This window comes from Oryx dammah, unplaced genomic scaffold (genome assembly GCF_014754425.2).
Source record: "Oryx dammah isolate SB20612 unplaced genomic scaffold, SCBI_Odam_1.1 HiC_scaffold_1, whole genome shotgun sequence".
Taxonomy (NCBI): domain Eukaryota; kingdom Metazoa; phylum Chordata; class Mammalia; order Artiodactyla; family Bovidae; genus Oryx; species Oryx dammah.
The window spans coordinates 41,695,077-41,702,326 of NW_024070185.1; positions in this window are offsets into that span (position 1 = coordinate 41,695,077).

Genomic DNA, 7,250 nt, shown 5'->3' on the forward strand with positions numbered 1-7,250 from the left:
AACACTAAGTGAAATATCACTGATGAGTAATATAGCATAGGGGCTTTCCAATTGATTTTCCATCTACCTTCTCCTGGGCTATTTAATTTCATTCGTTTGAGCATTGTGTTATGCTGTGCTTAGTTGCTCAGTTGTGTCCAACTCTTAGCAACCCCATGGACTGTAGCCCACCAGGCTTCTCTGTCCATGGGGATTCTCCAGGCAAGAATACTGGAATGGGTTGCCATGCCCACCTCCAGGGGATCTTCCCAACCCAAGGATCCAAGGATCAAACCCAGATGGATTCTTTACTGTCTCAGCCACCAGGGAAGCCCAAGAATACTGGAGTGGGTAGCCTGTCCCTTCTCCAGGGGATCTTCCCAACCCAGGAATCGAACCTGCATTGCAGGTGGATTTTTTTACCAGCTGAGCTACCAGAGAAACCTTGTTTGAGCATTGCTTTAAAGCAATTGGGCTTCTGTGGTGGCTCAGATGGTAAAGAATATGCCTGCAGTGCAGGAGACCCAGGTTCAGTCCCCAGGATGGGAAGATCCCATGGTGAAGGAAATGGCAACCCACTCCAGTATTCTTGCCCAGGAAACTCTGTGGACAGAGGAGCCTGGTGAGCTTTAGTCCATGGGGTCACAGTCAGACATGACTGAGCAACTAACAGATTTCAGATTTAAAGCAAATGTGCTTACTGGTAACAATAAAGAAGGAAGGGTGCAAATTCTCATCTTGCTAATTAGCAGACTCTTCTTACAATAGATTGAATGCCATTTCCAAGGATTTAATAAATTGGACAAAATATACCAGCATGTTCTTTCTTCTTCCTCTCCCTTCACCTGGTCAGGACTAATGAAATAGCATCTATTTAATGATATGAATTGCCCATTTCTGCTGCATCTGGGAACCTAGTCATGCAGTCTTCCTTCTTTAATTATCTGACTCCAAAGAACATTTCAATAGTCTTTTTAAGAACTTCTAAAGTTATTATTTCACTTTTGAATGTGAGAGTTACTCTTCCCCTCCAGACATATAATCTCTAATCATTTCCTTCATATAAAATTGACAATTCATTTGTCTCCTAAGCAATAAGACATGACTGCCTCTGTGCATAATGAAGAATTGCAAAGCCTGAATTTATCATGAAGCACAGAGTAAAACTAATTGCATTTAGCCACAAAAGTCTAATCAGCATAAAGGATTAAAATATAGACACTCATTGAATGCTAGTGCCAGAAAGGACTTCAGAGATCACTTATTGCCAGCTCAATTTACAGATGAGAAAACTTAGGTCCAGAAAGATTAAGAAACTTCTGAAGGTCACAGACTGGCTCCTGGTGAAGCTAGGTCTAAAATCCTGCTCTTAACAGCTTCATACTTTTCTTCTCTTTAACTTTTCTCATATATTAAACATTTTGGAAAAGGGATTGAAATGTACTTTTGAATGTACTTGAGAAGAAGTGTGATTTGTTGAAGAGCATAGATATTTTAAATACTAATGCAAGATCAGGCCAAGTGTGACCTATACCACACATGATTTCCAGTTCTCACCCCAAGCTGAAAGAACTTTTCCCCTCCAAATTCTCATATGACATTCTCCATCGGTCATATGACACTTGCTTCTTTCTATCTTACATTACACTTACTTGTGTCAATGACTTATCTTCTGTACTAGATGGTGAGCTCTTTAAGAATAGAATTTTCTATTCTTAAAAATGATTTGGGAGAATGGCGTTGAAACATGTATAATATCATATATGAAATGAGTCACCAGCCCAGGTTCAATTTAAAAAAAAAAAAGAATTTTCAACCGTTTATATCTTTGTGAATTTCCTGAATGCCCAGTCCACACTGGCTAGTGTAGATATGGAGTCAAAATCTCTCTCACTCCCTCTTCTCTTTCTTTTCTCTTCTGTAAACTTTTGTGCCAGGTGGGCCTGGTGGTGTTGGTAAGAATGTTCCAGACAGAATCTCTTAAAACAATATTGACTCTCTTAATTGGAAGAAAGAATTTTCTGTTTGTTTTAAACCAGTAAAGTGATGGTACAGTGCAGCTGATACACAGGATATGCCAAAAATTGAGCCAGAATCTGTAAGTTGATATTGTAGTACTATTGTGCTTAATTTAATTATTTCTGGCTTTCAGTGCATTAAGCAGAGTGGAATAAAGCCTGAGCAACTGGAATAGTTTAAATAATTAAGGAGTTTGAATTTGTTTTTCTCCTTGCACTGAAGTTGTAAGAAAAAGTTTAGAACTTGATTTTTTGTTGTCGCTGTCTCTAGAATTAGGAAGAAAGCTAAGATTCCATTGAAGCCCTCCAGTGGAGAATTGAAGGTTGGGCAATATTATTTTAAACCACTTCCAGCTGTTTATGTTTTCATTCACTCATCTGGTTAACAAATATTTACGGGCACCATGTACCCGTTTGATACTGGATGAGGCACAATAGATACAGTGGTGAATAAGAAAGAAATGGTTCCCTTCCCTCAGGAAAACTCATAGGTTGATGGGCAAGACAGGCAAGCTGGTGGAAAATTACAATGCGTGAAAGCTTTGACAGGATAAGCAAGGCTTCTATGAGAGCACCCCGAAGAGGTACTTAGAATGCGGGGAGAGGGTGGCATCTCAGCTGAGGCCTGAAGGGTAAGAAGGAGTGAGCCAGGTGGGCCTGCTGGTGTTGGTAAGAATGTTCCAGACAGAACGACATGTGTGAAGAGGCAAGAGAGATCTTGGTGTATTTAGGTACCAAGAAAAGCCCAGGAGGCCTTGGTTTGGAGGTTGCTGTCTCAGTTACAACAGGGGCCTCAGTGTCATAACAGTGAAGTGAGCCTTCACGACCTTTCCAGAGAGGGCCTGTGTGATTGGGCCCCTGCTGCTTATTGCCGGAAAGAAATACAACCCTACAATGATTTTATTTGTAAATGTTTCTACAGAAGCTTGGAGTCTAGCTTATTTTTTAAATTAATTCACTAATTTTAATTGGAGGCTAGTTACTTTACAATATTGTAATGGTTTTGCCATACAGCTTTTTAATGAGAAATCTAGCTATTTTCAAATTCTAATTACTTAAAGTTTTTACTAAACACAGTGTTCGGACTCAGTCATGTCTGACTCTTTACAGCCCTGTGGATGGTAGCCTGCCAGGCTCCTCTGTCTGGGATTTTCCAGGCATGAATACCGGAGTATTGGGTTGCCATTTCCTGCCTTGGGGGCTCTTCCTGACCTAGGGATCGAACCTGTGCCTCCTGTATTGGCGGGTGGATTCTTTACCATTGCACCACCTGGGAAGCTTCTAATATATGTATTCAGTGTGATTACTTAGCCAGAGGAGGAGGAGGGCTCACCCAAAGATGAATGTGCAGTCCATTTGACTGTGTCCTTTAAGGAATGTATAGTCCAGCCCAGAGAAGAGATGCTGAGAGGCAGGTTGGGATTCTCGGTGGAGTACTAGTTAAGAGCTTAAAAGTAATGCTTAAAATTCTCCAAGACAGGCTTCAACAGTATCTGAACCATGAACTTCCAGATGTTCAAGCTGGATTTGGAAAAGGCAGAGGAAACAGAGATCAAATTGCCAGCATCCGTTGGATCATCAAAAAAGCAAGAGAATTCCAGAAAAACATCTACTTCTGCTTTGTTGACTATGCCAAAGCCTTTGAATGTGTGGATCACAACAAACTGTGGAAAATTCTGAAAGAGATGGGAATACCAGACCACCTGACCTGCCTCCTGAGAAATCTGTATGCAGGTCAGGAAGCAACAGTTAGAACTGGACATGGAACAACAGACTGGTTCCAAATTGGGAAAGGAGTACATCAAGGCTATATATTGTCACCCTGCTTATTTAACTTCTATGCAGAGTACATCATGTGAAATGCTGGGCTGGAGGAAGCCCAAGCTGGAATCAAGATTGCTGGGAGAAATATCAATAACCTCAAATATACATATGACACCACCTTTATGGCAGAAAGCAAAGAAGAACTAAAGACCCTCTTGGTGAAAGTGAAAGAGGAGAGTGAAAAAGTTGGCTTAAAACTCGACATTCAGAAAACTAAGATCGTGGCATCCGGTCCCATCACTTCATGGGAAATAGATGGGGAAACAATGGAAACAATGACGGACTTTATTTTGGGGGGCTCCAAAATCACTGCAGATGGTGACTGCAGCCATGAAGTTAAAAGATGCTTACTCCTTGGAAGAAAAGCTATGACCAAGCCAGACAGCATATTAAAAAGCAGAGACATTACTTTGCCAACAAAGGTCCATCTAGTCAAAGCTATGGTTTTTCCAGTGGTCATGTATGGATGTGAGAGTTGGACTGTGAAGAAAGCTGAGTGCCAAAGAATCGATGCTTTTGAACTGTGGTGTTGGAGAAGACTCTTGAGAGTCCCTTGAACTGCAAGGAGATCCAACCAGTCCATCCTAAAGGAGACCTGTCCTGAATATTCATTGGAAGGACTGATGCTGAGGCTGAAACTCCAATACTTTGGCCACCTTATGCGAAGAACTGACTCATTGGAAAAGACCCTGATGCTGGGAAAGATTGAAGGCAGGAGGAGAAGACGACAGAGGATGAGATGGTTGGATGGCATCATCGACTCAATGGACATGAGTTTGAACAAGCTCCGGGAGGTGGTGATGGACAGGGAAGCCTGGTATGCTGCAGTCCATGGGGTCGCCAAGAGTCAGACACGACTGAGTGACTGAACTGAACTGAACTGACTGACTAGTTAAAGAGCAAGGACTCTGGAAGCAGTTGTCCTGGAGACTGGATCCCAGCTCTACTGCTTACTAGATAGGTGATCCTTGGAGGTCACCCCTCTAAGCCTCGGTTTTCTAATTTGTAAAATAAGAATAGTAGTGCCTACATCATAAAGTTATTGTGAATATTTAAATGAGCCTTTCTTATCTATCTGTCCTCTGTCTCTCTCCATCTTGAAGCTTAGAGCAGTGCACCATTTCAAGCAGTTGCAGTCATTATTACTATTCAAGGAGGACTGGAATGGGAAAGGAGGAAGATGACCTAAGGAGTGAGGCAGCCTCCATTCTGAACTGGAATGCTGGTATTATGGTGCTGTTTTACAATCCTGGTCTTTCCAAGTTGAATGGCAAAAAAAGAAAGTGAAAGTGTTAGTCACTCAGTTGTGTCCAACTGTAGGCCGCCAGGATTGAATACAGCAGAATAAACAGTGTGGATAGAATTTCTTATACTTGGAGCTGCTTTGATTTCACTTTCCTCATTTTGTTAGCTCTTTTCACCCTGGTCTGCATTCTTTAGCATATTCAGGAACTCACTACACGTTTCTCGGTCTTATCCAAATCATCATCAAATAGTTAAAGACTTTCAATGTCTCCTCTTGCAGATCTGTTTCCCTGGGCCCTGTGTCAGCCTGAGGAAGGCAGTGAGTAATGACTATTTCCAGTGTCCTTTCAGGACAGTGAAATAGGCATTAATCTTCTGTGATCACTAAGTGAGCTCTGGGCAAGTAAAATAAGCTCCAGGGCAGATATTTCTTTTAAATTACTTGGAATTTACATGTTTTAAGCATACTTCCAATGGAAGATGGTGAGTGGCTTTCCCATGATGTACCCCAATTAAAATCCTGGGAGCAGTTTGACCTGTGTCGTGTCTCATCCCCCACTTCAGTCTCAGACCTGTTTTCACATCCTTTACAAAACCTTTAAGTTTTCTCTGTAACATCTGGCTCTCACCCTTTTTGTAGCGTTGATCATTTTTGGCTACCATGAATAAACACAGATGACAAACCACCAGGGTGTTTGATAAGTATGGAACTGCTTATAGTTAAGTTGTGATAACAACATAATGGAATACATGCAGTTGTTGGGAAGAATGAAGCAGCTCTTTATGCATTGATATGAATGTTCTTCAAAATGTGGAAGAGTTGATACCACTTTGCTGTATACAATGCATGTTAAGGAAGGCAAAAATAATACAGACTATCTTATTAAGTCTTAGGACATCATTGTACATGGATTATTATTTATCATTAACAAAGAAAAACTGTTGCCAATCAAAATTATGACACCATAAATTAAAAGAGATCATGTCTTTTAAAGGTGAAAAAATTAAGTTTTAGAATTGATAAAATCTAACATATTAGTGTTTACTTTGTATGTACATGGAATATCTCTAGTTATTGTCACAGCCTATAAAAACCTTGGGGCCTGGAGCCACTCTGCTCGGTGGTGCTAACTTTAGATACACTCTGTCAGCCACTAAAGGAGGCCACAGAGTGCTGTGTTCATGTGTTGGTATCTATCTGGTGCATTTATTTACTCTTTTTTATCTGGTATACAGATAAATAAGCAATCTGGTGCACTGATTGCTTGCTGGTTTGGGAGTAAACAGAACCAACTTAGAACTAGGCCACATTGGGCTTCTTATCCATCCTGTAAATAAGAGATGCTGTATTTTTTACTTGCTCATCCATATTAAAAAGGCTGAAGAGTGTGGCACTCAGTAGGTAATGAGACACCACTTATAAGAGTGTTAAGCTGGATTGTCTCCATTTAATAGGACCCTGACTGTGGAGGATGGAGTGGGGAAATGGAGTGGGCACAGGAAGTTCCTGCTTCTAGGGGAGATGCAAACAGGTAGTGGAGTTTACTCTCCTTGATCCTTTCCTTGCACTGAATGTACAGCTTGGCGTAGAATGCCCTCAGGAAGCTGTGTGTAAACGACAGTTGTCAAAGGAGATACAGGCTGAAAAGTAGAAGTAGACTGGAAACAATGGAAACTGGTCTTGGACTCCAGGGAAACTCTCCCTACTTTAGGCTACTTATTAAGGACTCAGATTCTCAGGAAATGAGAATAGTTACTAGGAAGTCTGGAGAAAGTTTCTGGGGACATGCAGGATGATTCAGACCAAAGGAAAGTATGCCCAGAATTAGACAAATTTGGTACAGTCTCTTCCTAACACTGTTATTAAATAAAGAAGCCACATTGTGCCTAAACACATTATACTAGGCTACCCTACTGGAGAAGGCAATGGCACCCCACTCCAGTACTCTTATCTGGAAAATCCCATGGATGGAGGAGCCTGGTAGGCTGCAGTCCATGGGGTTGCTAAGAGTCGGACACGACTGGGCGACTTCACTTTTCACTTTCATGCATTGGGGAAGGAAATGGCAGCCCACTCCGGTGTTCTTGCCTGGAGAATCCCAGGGACAGGGGAGCCTGGTGGGCTGCTTTCTAGGGGGTCGCACAGAGTCGGACACGACTGAAGCGACTTAGCAGTAGCAGCAC